This window comes from Schistocerca cancellata, chromosome 9 (assembly GCF_023864275.1).
Source record: "Schistocerca cancellata isolate TAMUIC-IGC-003103 chromosome 9, iqSchCanc2.1, whole genome shotgun sequence".
NCBI classification, from domain to species: domain Eukaryota; kingdom Metazoa; phylum Arthropoda; class Insecta; order Orthoptera; family Acrididae; genus Schistocerca; species Schistocerca cancellata.
This window is the reverse complement of record NC_064634.1, coordinates 198,908,333-198,924,314: the sequence shown is the minus strand read 5'-3', so window position 1 is coordinate 198,924,314 and position 15,982 is coordinate 198,908,333.

Below are 15,982 nucleotides of genomic sequence, written 5' to 3'. Positions count from 1 at the left end.
CCGAGACTCGAACTCGGGACCATTGCCTTTCGCGGGCAAGTGCTCTAGGCAAGGTTCGCAAGTGCAAGGTTCGCAGGAGAGCTTCTGTAAAGTTTGGAAGGTAGGAGACGAGGTACTGGCAGAAGTAAAGCTGTGAGGACGGGGCGTGAGTCGTGCTTGGGTAGCTCAGTTGGTAGAGAACTTGCCCGCGAAAGGCAATGGTCCCGAGTTCGAATCTCGGTCCGGCACACAGTTTTAATCTGCCAGGAAGTTTCATATCAACGCACGTTCCGCTGCAGAGTGAAAATCTCATTCTGGAAACATCCCCAAGGCTGTGGCTAAGCCATGTCTCCGCAGTATCCTTTCTTTCAGGAGTGCTAGTTCTGCAAGGTTCACAGGAGAGCTTCTGTAAAGTTTGGAAGGTAGGAGACGAGGTACTGGCAGAAGTAAAGCTGTGAGGACGGGGCGTGAGTCGTGCTTGGGTAGCTCAGTTGGTAGAGCACTTGCCCGCGAAAGGCTATGGTCCCGAGTTCGAGTCTCGGTCCGGCACACAGTTTTAATCTGCCAGGAAGTTTCATATCAGCGCAAACTCCGCTGCAGAGTGAAAATCTCATTCTGAAATGTGTAGAGAGTTAACGAATTGGTGACTGCTGACAGACGCATATGAGACGACACTGAAGAAACTTCAAACTCGACTGAGTCGTGTCCGACCACATTGGCATAAGCAGGATGATTTGCTGTTGCACGATAATGCACGGCCACGTGTCAGTCAAAAAACCATGGAAGCGATCACACAACTCAGATGGACAACACTGTAACAACCGCCTTACAGTCCTGACCTGGCTGCATGTGACTATCATCTATTTGGGAAACAGAAAGACTCTCTTCGTGGAACAAGGTTTGAAGATGATGACTCCCTTGTGCATGCTGCCAAACAGTGGCTCCAACAGGTTGGTCCAAAATTTAACCGTGCGTGTATACAGGCGCTGGTTCCAAGATGGCGTAAGGCAGTTGAGGAGGATGGAAATTATGTGGAGAAATGAAAATATTGTTCCTAAAGGATGTATCTACACACTGTAAAACTTTCAAACATGTAGAATAAAAGACGGATTTTTAAAAAAGTACTGTGCATTTCTTTTGGAGTGACCTTCGTAGTTAGGGAGTGTTTCAAGTTTCACGTATCTTCTACACGGTAACTCGTAATAATACGGATCGAGTAATTTTATATTCACATCACAAATTAATTTTGTAAATATAGGAAGAAGCTGATGGTTAAGAAGGTTTTTTGTTTTCTTAAATCTGCAGATATGAGCTAGTAATTCCTGCCCACCACCTTCTGCACGATTCAATAACAGAAATTCGTCTACCGTCGAAGAGAAACTTAATAAGTTTGTTTTCGAATTTTAATTTGCTTTCTGTCAGACATTTAATATCAGTGGGTAAGTGATTAAAAATTTCTGTTGCTTCATTGTGCACTACTTTTCTTCTAAGGACAACTTTAATGTAGAGTAATGAATGTAATTTTTTCCTTTGGTATTGCAATTATGTGCATCATTGTTCCTTTTAAACGGCAGTAGATTATTTCAACGGACTTCATGAGGAAGTAAATATACCGTGAAGCAATAGTCAAAATGCCTACCTCGTTAAACAGATGTCTACAACAAGATTTTGGGTGAGCATCACACATTTTTCTTACAGCACGTTTCTGAACTACGAAAATGTTCTTTCTTGAAGATACGTTACTCGAGAACATTATTCCATATGGCATTTTTGAATGAAAATATACGAAATTCGTCCTTACTGGTTGGAAATGATTTGAAATGTAAATGTGGCTGAACTAGGTGTTTTAAGAGTTTCAAAACGTGCTTTTTTCCATTTTGAATTCTCATCAGTAAGGACCCCCCCAAAATCTTTGAAGTTTAAATCATATTTCTTGTTTCATCATCATGTGTTACGATGATCATTGCTGTAGCATCTCTGTACGTGCAGAACTGAATATGGCGTGCTTTCAAAACTCAAAGTGAGGGCATTAGCAGAAATCCAGTCAGTGATACTTTTAAGAAGATTGTTACCATTTATTTTGTTGCTTTATGTGTGCTTGGATTGATTGGCATACTACTGACATCCGCAAAAACTAATCCTACATTTTGTATGTTAGACAGAAGATCGCCACAATAGCGGACTGAAGACTGAGCCTTGGGGAACCCCATATGTGACTTCTCCCCTGTCACAAGAATTCTCCGATTACACTGACTGAATTAATAAGCAGAACTTCCTGCATAATTTTGGTTGGATATGAGATCATCCGTTTGTTTCCTATACCATCAATACTACAATACCTGAGTTTATCTAGTAGAATATCGTGTTTCACACAGTCATATGCATTAGATAGGTCGCAGATAAGTGGACGTGTAAATGGCATTCCCAGTTGAACAACTCGCCTGAAATCCAAACTTCTATCAACAGATGATAATATTATTACTCAGGTGAGATAATATTCTCAAAAAGTTTGGGAAACTGTATGAGTAGTGAAAAAGGTCGGCAGTCGTTGGCGTCTCTCTATGACCTTTCCTATAGAGGGGTCTCACAATGCCGTATTTCACTCACTCTGAAAAACTGCACTGAATTAGTGATGCATTACATATTTATGCAACGTCCTTTTTTGACGAATACTTACACGCTGTCAGCAACTTGCACGTATTACAAGTTGAGTCACATTGCCTGGAAACGGTCTCGATGTGCCAATATCATTTTCCCCTCTACCTGATGAGTGTCCACTTATAACGGCCGTCCGTGTGCGCTTTTCCATTCATTAGCGTGTGGTGGTATGAGGAAGGTATCGTCGACGTAGCAATTAAAATAACTAGGCTTTGCAGGAACCGTGTCGGAGGCGATGTACCGGCCGGTGTGGCCGAGCGGTTATAGGCGTTCAGTCCGGAACCGCGCAACTGCTACGGTCGCGGGTTCGAATCCTGCCTCGGGCAACGATGTATGTGATGTCCTTAGGTTAGTTAGGTTTAAGCAGTTCTAAGTTCTTTGGGACTGGTGACCTCAAATGTTAAGTCCCATTGTGGTCAGATGCATTTGAACCATCCAAGGCGATGTCCTCGAAATGCTTCATAAAGAGGTTGACTACAACTGGAGCTAATGGGATCCCCGTCGAGACGCTGTCCATGTGGTTGAAGTATTCTCCACAATGTGAAAAATAGGATGACGTCAGAATATGTTTAAATAAATGCACTATGGTGTCGTCAGAGAGCTTGTACAACAAGTCTATTGAGTGTGTGATAAGGATTCACGTGAATAGGTAAACCACATCAGAAGTAACTGCAATAGAACATGAAAATTGTTTGCGTCTACGCTGACCTGAAAAATCAGCTGTAGCAGAGCGTACACTGTACAACGAACACCGAATTCTGTTAGGCGAAACTTTCATTATTAAACCGATCGACGGCTTCTGGAATAGCGTAAAAAAAGCAATAGAGATCAAAATACCGGACAACACGCTCAATAAAGACAGTGGACTGCACCTGAGTACGACCTATAATCCTGTGATTGGGGAGTTGAAGCAGGTTGAAGGGGGCGCGGCGGTCGCGTCACCAAAAGGTGCAGGACTGACGACCAGTAACGTTACTGGGGACGGCGCGGCTAATATAAGCATGGCAGCGGCATCCACTCGACAGTCAAACTCTTGACAATGGCAGATGAGACTCTGGCGACAGTTCGTCAGCTGTTGACCACTTGACGCGGTGTAAAACCCGAGACTATTTTATTGACGGATATCATTGTGAGAGCATGCATTTATTAATTACGCATAGAGAAATACATCAGACGAATTCAGAGACGCGCTGGTAGGATTTTAACACATCAGTATCACCCTTACGAAAGTGTAATAGAAATTGTCCAAGAACATAAATGCGGATTATTGGACGTAGTTCTTGCGAAAGCCTGTTGGATAGAGCTACATCTACATTTGTGCTCCTCAATTCACCATACGGTGTCTAGCGGATGGTACTTTGTGTACCTATATCACTTCTCCCTTTTCCTGCTCCTGTAGCGTATGCTTCGCGGGGAGAATGATTGCTGGTAAGCTCCCGTGTGGGTTCGAGTCTCTCTGATTTTATCTTACGGTCTTTTCGAATATATAGGTACGAGGAAGCAATGTATTTGCTGACTCTTCTAGAAAACGTTCCTAGGAACGTGCACTCTCGAAACTTTAACAGTAGACTGTATCATGGTGCAGAACTCCTGTTCTGCAGCGCTCCAATGGAATTGAGTGAGCATTTCGCGCTCACTAAATTTTCCTGTAACGAACGGTGCTGCTCTTCTTTGGGTGTACTCTGTTTCATCCGTCACTCCTATATGGTATCGATCGCAAACAGACGGGCAATATTCGGTATATTGGTCGAACGAGGCTTGTACAGGCTACTTCATCTGCTGATGGACTACATATCCTGAGAAATCTTTCATTGAATCCAGTCTTGCATCTGCCTTACTCACGAATAATTTTATGTGGTCCTTCGACTTAAAATCACTCCTTTTTACTTACTCCTACGTCTTTTAATGCAGAAAGTGCTTCCGGTTATTGTTCTGTAATTGCGTAATCATATAATAATGGATCTTTCATGTACTGGCACTACATTACATTTATTTACGTTGAGGGTCTACGCTGCCACTCACTGCACCCCGGCCCGATCCTCGGCAGATCTTCCTGCATTTGGCTACAATTTTCTAGTTTCGCTATTTCTCTGTACACAACAGTATCATCCGCGAAAAGTCTCATGGGATTTCCAACATCATTTATGAGGTCATTTATATACATTGCAAAAAAGTAATGGTCCTGTAATCCTCCATGTAACACGTCCGAAGTTAATTTTAAGTTATCTACATCTACATCTACAGGGCTATTACAAATGATTGAAGCGATTTCATAAATTCACTGTAGCTCCATTCATTGACATATGGTCACGACACACTACAGATACGTAGAAAAACTCATAAAGTTTTGTTCGGCTGAAGCCGCACTTCAGGTTTCTGCCGCCAGAGCGTTCGAGAGCGCAGGAGCCGAGACAGGAGCCGAGAAAGCGTATGTCATGTTTGAAATGCACTCACTTCAGTCAGTCACAACAGTGCAACGACACTTCAGGACGAAGTTCAACAAAGATCCACCAACTGCTAACTCCATTCGGCGATGGTATGCGCAGTTTAAAGCTTCTGGATGCCTCTGTAAGGGGAAATCAACTGGTCGGCCTGCAGTGAGCGAAGAAACGGTTGAACGCGTGCGGGCAAGTTTCACGCGTAGCCCGCGGAAGTCGACGAATAAAGCAAGCAGGGAGCTAAACGAACCACAGACGACGGTTTGTAAAATCTTACGGAAAAGGCTAAAGCAGAAGCCTTACCGTTTACAATTGCTACAAGCCCTGACACCCGATGACAAAGTCAACGCTTTGAATTTTCGGCGCGGTTGCAACAGCCCATGGAAGAGGAAGCGTTCAGTGCGAAACTTGTTTTCAGTGATGAAGCAACATTTTTTCTTAATGGTGAAGTGAACAGACACAATGTGCGAATCTGGGCGGTAGAGAATCCTCACGCATTCGTGCAGCAAATTCGCAATTCACCAAAAGTTAACGTGTTTTGTGCAATCTCACGGTTTAAAGTTTACGGCCCCTTTTTCTTCGGCGAAAAAGACGTTACAGGACACGTGTATCTGGACATGCTGGAAAATTGGCTCATGCCACAACTGGAGACCGACAGCGCCAACTTCATCTTTCAACAGGATAGTGCTCCACCGCACTTCCATCATGATGTTCGGCATTTCTTAAACAGGAGATTGGAAAACCGATGGATCGGTCGTGGTGGAGATCATAATCAGCAATTCATGTCATGGCCTCCACACTCTCCCGACTTAACCCCATGCGATTTCTTTTTGTGGGGTTGTGTGAAAGATTCAGTGTTTAAACCTCCTCTACCAAGAAACGTGCCAGAACTGCGAGCTCGCATCAACGATGCTTTCGAACTCATTGATGGGGACATGCTGCGCTGAGTGTGGGAGGAACTTGATTATTAGCTTGATGTCTGCCGAACCACTAAAGGGGCACATATCGAACATTTGTGAATGCCTAAAAAAAACTTTGGAGTTTTTGTATGTGTTTGCAAAGCATTGTGAAAATATCTCAAATAATAAAGTTATTGTAGAGCTGTGAAATCGCTTCAATCATTTGTAATAACCCTGTGCATCTACATCTACATCATACTTCTCAAGCCACCTAATAATGTGTGGCGGAGGGTACTTTCTGGACCACTATCTGATCCCTCCAACCCTGCTCTACTCGCGCGGGAAGGATGATTGTCGGTAGGCCTCTGTATTGACTCTAACTTCTCGAATTTTCTCCTCGTGGTCAATACGCGAGATGTATGTGGGGGGAAGTAATATATTGTCCGACTCCTCCTGAAAAGTGCTGTCCCCAAATTTCAATAGTAAACCTCTCTGTGATGTAAAACGCCTCTCTACTAACGTCTGACAGTGGAGTTCGTTTAGCATCTCCGTAACGCTCTGTCGCCAGCTAAACGATGCCGTGACGAAGCACGCGGGTCTTCGTTGGATCTTCTTTATCAGTCCTACCTGACAGGGAGACCATATAGATGAACAATATACTCGAGAATCGGGCGAACGAGCGCCTTATAAGCCACTTCTTTCGTGGGTGATTACATTTCCTTAAGATTCTTCCGATGAATCTGAGTCTGGTGACTGCTTTTTCTACTATCTGTTTTATATGGTCATTCCACTTAAGGATGCTCTGGATAGTTACGCCTGCATATTTTATGGCAGACGCTGTCTCCAGTTGTTTGTCATCAATAGTGTAGCTGTACAGTAGTGTATTTATTTTCCTATGTGTGAAGACTTCTCCCCGTTCAGAATGGTATGTTGTGTTCTGTTTGCCAGAATCTCTTCAGTCCAATCACGGAGTTGGTGTAAATTCAGGGAACCTATATTTGGAGAGGGCTGAGCGGCCATTATGCTGCCACCGTGGGTGTAAGATAAGAGGCATGATAGCGTGCACAGCACAAGAGACAGAGCCCCGCTTAATACGCGAATGAAATACTTACTTACTTACTTACTCACTGGTCATACCGGACTCGAGAGTCCATTACCGCAGCAACATATTTTCGCCATCTGTCCCTGTCTTGGGCTATTTCCTTCCATTCACCTTCAATACCTAGGCTCCTCAAATCAGCCTTCACATTGTCCTCCCATCTACGCCTCGGTCTCCCCACAGGACGTTTTCCTTCTAGGTGCCCTACCAGTACTCTGCGCGCTGCACTGCCCTCATCCATTCGAGCTACGTGACCCGCCCATCGCAGCCTACGTCATTTAATAATACTGATTATGTCAGGGCTTGAACAGAGTTCGTGAACCTCTTCGTTATGCAGTTTTCGCCACTCTCCGCTAATGTTATCCCTTTTTGCTCCGAAAATTTTCCGCAAAATTTTGTTTTCAAATACTCGAAACGGCTTTTCATTTTGCACAGTGAGAGACCAAGTCTCACAGCCATACAGCATAACTGGTAGAATAATAGTTTTGTATATTCTAATCTTTAAATTCCTAGACAATATCCATGATGAAAGTAATCTATTCAGTGAGAAGTGGCACGCAATTCCCGCCCGTAATCTCTTCTTCAGTTCGGATTCAATCTCATTTCCCGAAGTGATGTCCACGCCTAGATACTTAAATGTGTTCACTTTTTCAAACTGCATGTCTCCAACTCTTATCATTTCCTGACCTACTGCTGTTGGCATTCTAGTAGTAACCAGGTATTTAGTTTTGTCTTCACTTATCCTTAGACATACATCTTCACTAGCCTTGATTAACGCATTCGCATTTGCTGTTACAGATTCTTTCCTATCGCTAATGATGTTTAGATCATCTGCATACCCTAATATCTTAATATTTCCATTTAACTCCACACCCTCTGAATTATCTGCTGCCATTCGTACAATATATTCTAGGACTACATTAAAAAGTAGCGGAGACAGGGCATCTCCCTGCTTAAGACCTTTCTTTATTACAAATTCTTCTGACTCCAATTTCCCCACGCGTACTCTACCTTTTGTGTTTTACAACCTCGCTTCTATAAGTCTAACATACTTCGCAATCAACAAACGGAAAAACCATAAAGCACCAGGATCAGATTGCATAACTGCATAATTAGTTAAAAATGGGGGACAGAAAGTAGTAGTTCACAAAGTGATAACTAAAGTATGGAACTCAGAGATGATACCTGAAGAGTGGCTGGAGTCGATTCTGATCCCAATGTTTAAGAAAGGTGACAAAATGGATTGTAGTAATTATAGAAGGATATCGCTATTACCAGTATGTTCCAAAATTTTCTCTTCATAGATTTACAAAAGCATATGATTCAGTATTGCAGTCAAAATTGTACATAATTCTTTTGTAACTTGGAAAAATCGACCGTACTCTCAGGAGGTGCCCTCCACCATGGGGAGTACATGTGTAGATGTGGTGGATTTAAAAAGCAAGTAGTAACCTGCCAACCCATTCATGACTTCAGTGTGATAGAGTGTTCAAAAGCACCCGTAAAATGAATAACATATTTGTGAATTTGTGACCGCATTGCAGTCACGTCTGCAGGTATATAGCCGCACGGGGTAGCCGCGCGGTCTTAGGTGCTTTGTCACGGTCCGTGCGGCTCCCCCCGTCGGAGTTTCGAGCTCTCTCTTATGCATGGGAGTGTGTGTTGCCCATAGTATAAGTTAGTTTAAGTTAGATTAAGTTGTGTGTAGGCGAAGGGTCCGATGACCTCAGCAGTTTGGTCCCATAAGACCTTACCACAAATTTCCAAATTTTTTTCTGCAGTTATATAAAAAAGCAAAGTTTTCTCTTTCAGCAGTAAACAAAAACACCATGAAGAGGATTACTTAGAACAGTAGTTTTACATTTTGAAAATGCGGTCACAAACCCAGAAAAATTTGATTGATTGTGACAATGGCCGGGAAAGCCTGTAAGGGGGATCATTACATTGAGTTGTGATGGGCCGGTCGTGCAGAACGATGGTGGTGCCTGAGCGATGTGGTATAAGGTAAAAAAAAAAATTGTTCTTTGTTGCCGCACGCATATGTTAACTGCCACAACTGATTTAATGACAATTGTAATGTTAAAGTCCCATGTAATTCCTTGCAGAAATGTTTCAATCATAACGTTTGTTCTGAAGAAAACTTTTGCCGGCATTCATATGAGTTTAAAGATTTTCCGAATTTTTCCTGCGCATATTCATGCAGATTAAGCAAAAGAAAATCAGTTGTTTTCGTACAAATGGAAATCTATTGGCCAGCACTGCACTGGGCTGTGCCAAAAATTTCTTATAGGAGCAGATATATACAGGGTGTTACAAAAAGGTACGGCCAAACTTTCAGGAAATATTCCTCACACACAAAGACATGTGGACATGTGTCTGGAAACGCTTACTTTCCATGTTAGAGCTCATTTTATTACTTCTTTTCAAATCACATTAATCATGGAATGGAAACACACAGTAACAGAACATACCAGCGTGACTTCAAACACTTTGTTACAGGAAATGTTCAAAATGTCCTCCGTTAGCGAGGATAGATGCATCCACCCTCCGTCGCATGGAATCTCTGATGCGCTGATGCAGCCCTGGAGAATGGCGTATTGTATCACAGCCGTCCACAATACGAGCACGAAGAGTCTCTACATTTGTTACCGGGGTTGCGTAGACAAGAGCTTTCAAATGCTCCCACAAATGAAAGTAAAGAGGGTTGAGATCAGGAGAGCGTGGAGGCCATGGAATTGGTCCGCCTCTACCAATCCATCGCTCACCGAATCTGTTGTTGAGAAGCGTACGAACACTTCGACTGAAATGTGCAGGAGCTCCATCGTGCATGAACCACATGTTGTGTCGTTCTTGTAAAGGCACATGTTCTAGCAGCACAGGTAGAGTATCCCGTATGAGATCATGATAACGTGCTCCATATAGCGTAGGTGGAAGAACATGGGGCCCAATCAAGACATCACCAACAATGCCTGCCCAAACGTTCACAGAAAATCTGTGTTGATGACGTGATTGCACCATTGCGTGCGGATTCTCGTCAGTCCACACATATTGATTGTGAAAATTTACAATTTGATCACGTTGGAATGAAGCCTCATCCGTAAAGAGAACATTTGCACTGAAATGAGGATTGACACATTGTTGGATGAACCATTCGCAGAAGTGTAGCCGTGGAGGTCAATCAGCTGCTGATAGTGCCTGTACACACTGTTCATGGTACGGAAACAACTGGTTCTCCCGTAGCACTCTCCATACAGTGACTTGGTCAACGTTACCTTGTACAGCAGCAACGTCTCTGACGCTGACATTAGGGTTATCGTCAACTGCACGAAGAGTTGCCTCGTCCATTGCAGGTGTCCTCGTCGTTCTAGGTCTTCCCCAGTCGCGAGTCATAGGCTGGAATGTTCCGTGCTCCCTAAGACGCCGGTCAATTGCTTCGAACGTCTTCCTGTCGGGACACCTTCGTTCTGGAAATCTGTCTCGATACAAACGTACCGCGCCACGGCTATTTCCCCGTGCTAATCCATACATCAAATGGGCATCTGCCAACCCCGCATTTGTAAACTTTGCACTGACTGCAAAACCAAGTTCGTGATGAACACTAACCTGTTGATGCTACGTACTGATGTGCTTGATGTTAGTACTGTAGAGCAATGAGTCGCTAGTCAACACAAGCACCGAAGTCAACATTACCTTCCTTCAATTGGGCCAACTGGTGGTGAATCGAGGAAATACAGTACATACTGACGAATCCAAAATGAGCTCTAACATTGGAATTAAGCGTTTCCGGACACATGTCCACATAACATATTTTCTTTATTTGCGTGTGAGGAATGTTTCCTGAATGTTCGGCCGTACCTTTTTGTAACAAACTGTATAGATAGCGTTATCCGGCGACATCATTGTGAGGTAAGAATTTTTTAGTTTATTCAGGATGATTTCAAAGGGCCATGACGCAGCGCTGGCGACGTCAAAACTTATTAATCTCTAATGGAAGGTCACATTAAACTTGAAATTTTGTTATTCGGAAGAAATTTTTCTATTGGGAACATAAACGAGTTTTTACTGTTCGGAGGTTACACTAAATGTGAATATTATAATTATCTTTTTCTGTTGGGAGGTTACCAGCCTACGTTTATACGTACCCGTAAAGTGATTATGGAACCCGAAATCCGACATCCGGAACCGCATTTCTAGAATCGATATTAAACTATTTACATGACCAATTTAAGAGAATTTGATTTGCGAACTCTATGTAAACATAGCAATATACAATATATTGTCTGTTGGCTGCTGCCTCGCGTTCTTCGGCCGAAATTTATTTGACCATTTCTGACGTTTCGCCAGCACGACTGGCAGGCATTGTCGAAGCTCCATCTTCTATTGCTGGTGACGGACTTGACGTTGACAGTGTCGGCCACTACTACAGGCGAAACGTTAGAAAAATCTTCAAACATCTGTCTTCCGAAGAGCCCGAGATAGATGGCAACAGCAAAAATATCAAGTGGTCAACGAAGCCTCAACAATGTAGCATAATAAACCTGAGCCGTCGGAAAGAAAACTTTTCGGCACTGGGTACGAGGTCTCAGTTGACAGCAACTGGGACAGGCCCCCGGAACGACAGCTGGTTTTCCCCGGTCATTTGCCGCCTCGATGTTTTAGCGAAGTCCGAGCGAAGCCTGGCAGTGTCTTATTTGTTGCAGCCTTTCTCTCGAGCGTGACGAAATGTTTCCCTCGCGATCCCATCTGCGCCTTCCTTCCCAGCGCGCCCGCTGATCTGTTCCAAGGCCCCAGCCGATTCCATAAACAGCCGCCGTCCATTCATGAGTTTATCTGGACGGGATGTCCGCTACCTGATTCACTCACCGAAATGTCGAGGCCACGCGATCTAACACGGATCTCCATCTAGAGCGTGACGTGTAGGGTGACATAAGGACGTCATATTTATGCAGCCGTTCGTCATAATGTGCAGCGATTCGTGGTCGTACAGGTAAGTCATGTTGCGAGCCGGCAAAGTGTGGCCTAGATTTGAGGGGTTTTCCACAGCTAACTGACCAGCGAAACTGGGTTAGCCTTTACGTGAAACAGCACGTCCACTCAAGGAGTTCAGACCCCAACTTCACTTTAAGAGAACTAGGAGACGGTGCTAATTGGTGTAAGAGCGACAGAAGAAGCTGTTCTTTTAATGCATTATTGTTACTATTATTATTACTTGCTGCGAAACACACGAAGACGCCGTAAATAATTCTGGTTTATTTGAACATTCTTTCTGATCTTCCACGATTCTCTCATATTTTCTCCATCGAGTTTCTTTCTATATTCTGTCCACTTTGTCACATTCTAGTTGTGCATATTCTCCCTGCATGTGTTTCTACGATCAGTTTCTATTGTATCGAGCTGTTCTTTTTCTATCTCAAGTTTTACTTGTGCAATCCATGGTGTGGTTGACCTGACCCCTTACACGTGTATCAGAATTCTGTTTGTGGGTCTTTGTGGTAGGCTACAGATATGACCATAGAATTTTAACCTTTTTTCTCTAACATCTGCCGCTAGGTTAGACATCTCTCTGCGGTTTTTCTATAGCGTAATCTTTATCCCTGTTCTGTCAGCATTGGTCCGATAATTGTTTTTCGTGATTTTGCGTTCTTCCTTCAGTATGCGTTCCATTTCGCTTTTCGTCTTGAGCGTTGGTGTCTTGCTTGGATCCAGTATTCCAGGCTTGATTACTGTGTTGTAGTTTATGATCTTTGAGTGAATGAACATACATTTCTTATTATATATGTTCTGTGTCTTGCCGTATGCTCTCTTCATTTTTTGTAGTCGAGTCTTCTGTAAGGTATTCTGTCCTACTGTAGTTTCGAGGGTTTCACTTACAAGGGGAAACCGCCATAGGTCGCTCTCTGATACAGTCGAAACATGGAAGGGTTAAAATAAAGTTTCAGATTAAGTCGCATCACTCAATAGTTCTCGAGAAAATGGCGGTCAAACTTTCGTCGCGGATTCATCAGTCCACTCGCGCATGCTGAAACCGTGAGAGGGTAGCGCAGTGGCTAACAGAACAGGTTCGAAATTCCGCGCCCTGTGCTCAAATCTAGTCCTGTGTTATGGTTTTATTGTATTTTACCGTAAGTATGTCACATCAGTTTTTTTGTGACATGTAAATACAATGAAATAATGAGTAAAGATATAAGCATTTCAAATCGTATTAAATATAGATGGCATCAATACAAATTTTGTATAAAATAATAATGTAATACAAGTAACAGTAACTGAAAACTAAAAACATAAATAAATCTAGAATTATAATTTTACTTTTGTGCTTCAAAAGAATCAATGCATTCGTATAAACGTTCAAAGCATAAAAGCCTGGGGCGCCGTGAGCAACGTGCGAAAGCACATATACCACAGTCACATTTTTTTGTATGAATATAACAGGTTACCAGTCATTTAACACTGAATAATCTCTTAGATCAATATCAGTCTGGTTTCCGTCAAAATCGCAGCACAACGACGGCTCTTATAAAAGTGACTGACGAATTAAAACATTCCATGGACAAACAACAGGGTACTATTATGTGCTTCCTGGACTTCAGCAGAGCTTTCGACACTGTTGACTTTGACATTCTACTTGCTAAAATGACACGTCAAAAATTTTCTTCAAGCGCTGTACAATGGTTCCACTCATACCTTACATCCCGCCAGCAGTGTGTAGTGGTACGTTCTTAAAAGTCGCAGTGAAAGTATGTAGTATCAGGGGTCCCACAAGGATCAGTACTGGGCCCATTACTATCCTCATTATATGTCAATGATGTGTCAACTATTCGCTCCCACTGCAGATACCACCTATATGCTGACGACCTTCAGTTATATCTCAGTGCAAATCCAGCAAACCTGCACACAGCCATCGATCATATAAATGCTGACTTACTTGCTTTATCAGAATGGTCGCAGAACTTAGGTCTGAAACTAAATCCTTCAAAAACGCAAGCAGTCTTAGTCGCTCACAAAAGACTTATTACAACAAAACACAGAGAATCTTAATTTTAAATGGCACTGAAATAACCTTTTCCCCTTCTGCAAAGAACTTGGGGATAATCCTTGACCACCACTTAGACTGGACTGTACACACTACCGCAGTCTGTAAGAAAGTTTCTGAATCCCTTTATTGTCTACAGAAAAATAAAAAATATTTCCATTCGAGCTTAAGAAGAAGCTTGTTGAATGTCTAACACTCCCTATTCTCGACTATGGCGATGCTGTTCTTCAAGGACTTTCGTACGAAAACTCTCGCAATCTTGAACTGGCGGTGAATGCTTGCGTATGATGTATTTGTGACGTTCGTTATTACGTTATTCCAGCCTATGAACAATTATCGTGTGCTGATAAACTTAGGGACTACCATACTTTATGTTTACTCCATCGTCTTCTCAATCATCAGACTCCCTCTAACATATCTTCAGCCATTACATTACTATCTGAACAGCGCAGCAGAAATAGTCGTTCCCAACAAAGTAATGTAAGTAGGCTGTTTAGGTTCTTATATTGGTAACACCACGTAGCGCTCTGTATGAAAATCACTGGCTGTGCTGTGTGCAGTCTGTGGCTGGGTGGCATTGTTGTAATACTCGCCATTGTAGCGTTGGGCAGTTGGCTGTTAACAGCGTGTAGCGTTGCGCAGTTGGAGGTGACCCGCCAGCAGTGGTGGATGTGGGGAAGTGAGATGGCGGATTTTAGAGAATGTATAATCTGGAGGTGTGTCCATCAGAAACAGTACATTTGTAAGAATGGATGTCATGAACTGCTATATATATTATGACTATTAAGGTAAATACATTGTTTGTTCTCTATCAAAATCTTTCATTTGCTAACTATGCCTATCAGCAGTTAGTGCCTTCAGTAGTTCGAATCTTTTATTTAGCTGGCAGTAGTGACGCTCGCTGTATTGCAGTAGTACGAGTAACGAAGATTTTTGTGAGGTAAGTGATTTGTGAAACGTATAGGTTAATTTAGTCAGGGCCATTCTCTTGTTGGGATTATTGAAAGTCAGATTGCGTTGCGCTAAAAAATATTGTGTGTCAGTTTAAGCACAGTCATGTATAATTTTTCTAAGGGGACATTTCAGTAAGATCCTCTCAGTACCACCACACAACACCGTCATGTTTTCTGAATCATTTTCTGTATCCGAAACCCGACTTTGGAACAATCTTCCTCAAAATATCAGGGAAATTAAATCACTTCCAGGCTTCAAAAAGCAGCTAATGGCTCACCTTCTCTCGCAACAGCTATCTCTCCCACAAACTGGTCTGCAGCCCACACTCTTCAATCCCCCCTCCCCCCACAATTTTTCCCTTCTCCTCGCTTACAGAGTTATTTACTTAAATCAAGTCCTCTCCTAACAGCCACTGTTACTGTCTTTCCAATCTTCTTGTTCTTCATCCTTTCTTTTTCTGACAATACTAAACATGATTTAAGTTGTTCTAAACTAGTCCATATTATTTTTAATGCACTTTGTTTTATTATTACTGTTATTATTGCCATTTATACTTACTTTCATTATTGTCAACTATTATTATTATTATTATTATTATTTTATTATTATTATTACTATTATTATCATCTGTAAGATTATCATTTTCATGAATGTCTTGGTAATATTTCTGTATGTGTTGTTCCTGGTCAGATGTAAGAGAGGGCCCTTAGGCTCGAATTTGGTCAGGCTAAATAAGCAAATAAATAAATATAATTAGGAAAATAGCCCGCGATCTGGCGATAGTTGCATGGTAAACCACACATATCGAAGAATTTTCTCTAAATCAAGAGCTTGTGATCGATTACGCGCCCGAGTGTGTATTTCAATTGCAGCAATTCCACTTGTGATTTACCTTTGCTGTGCCATGAGAGTAGGGCACTTC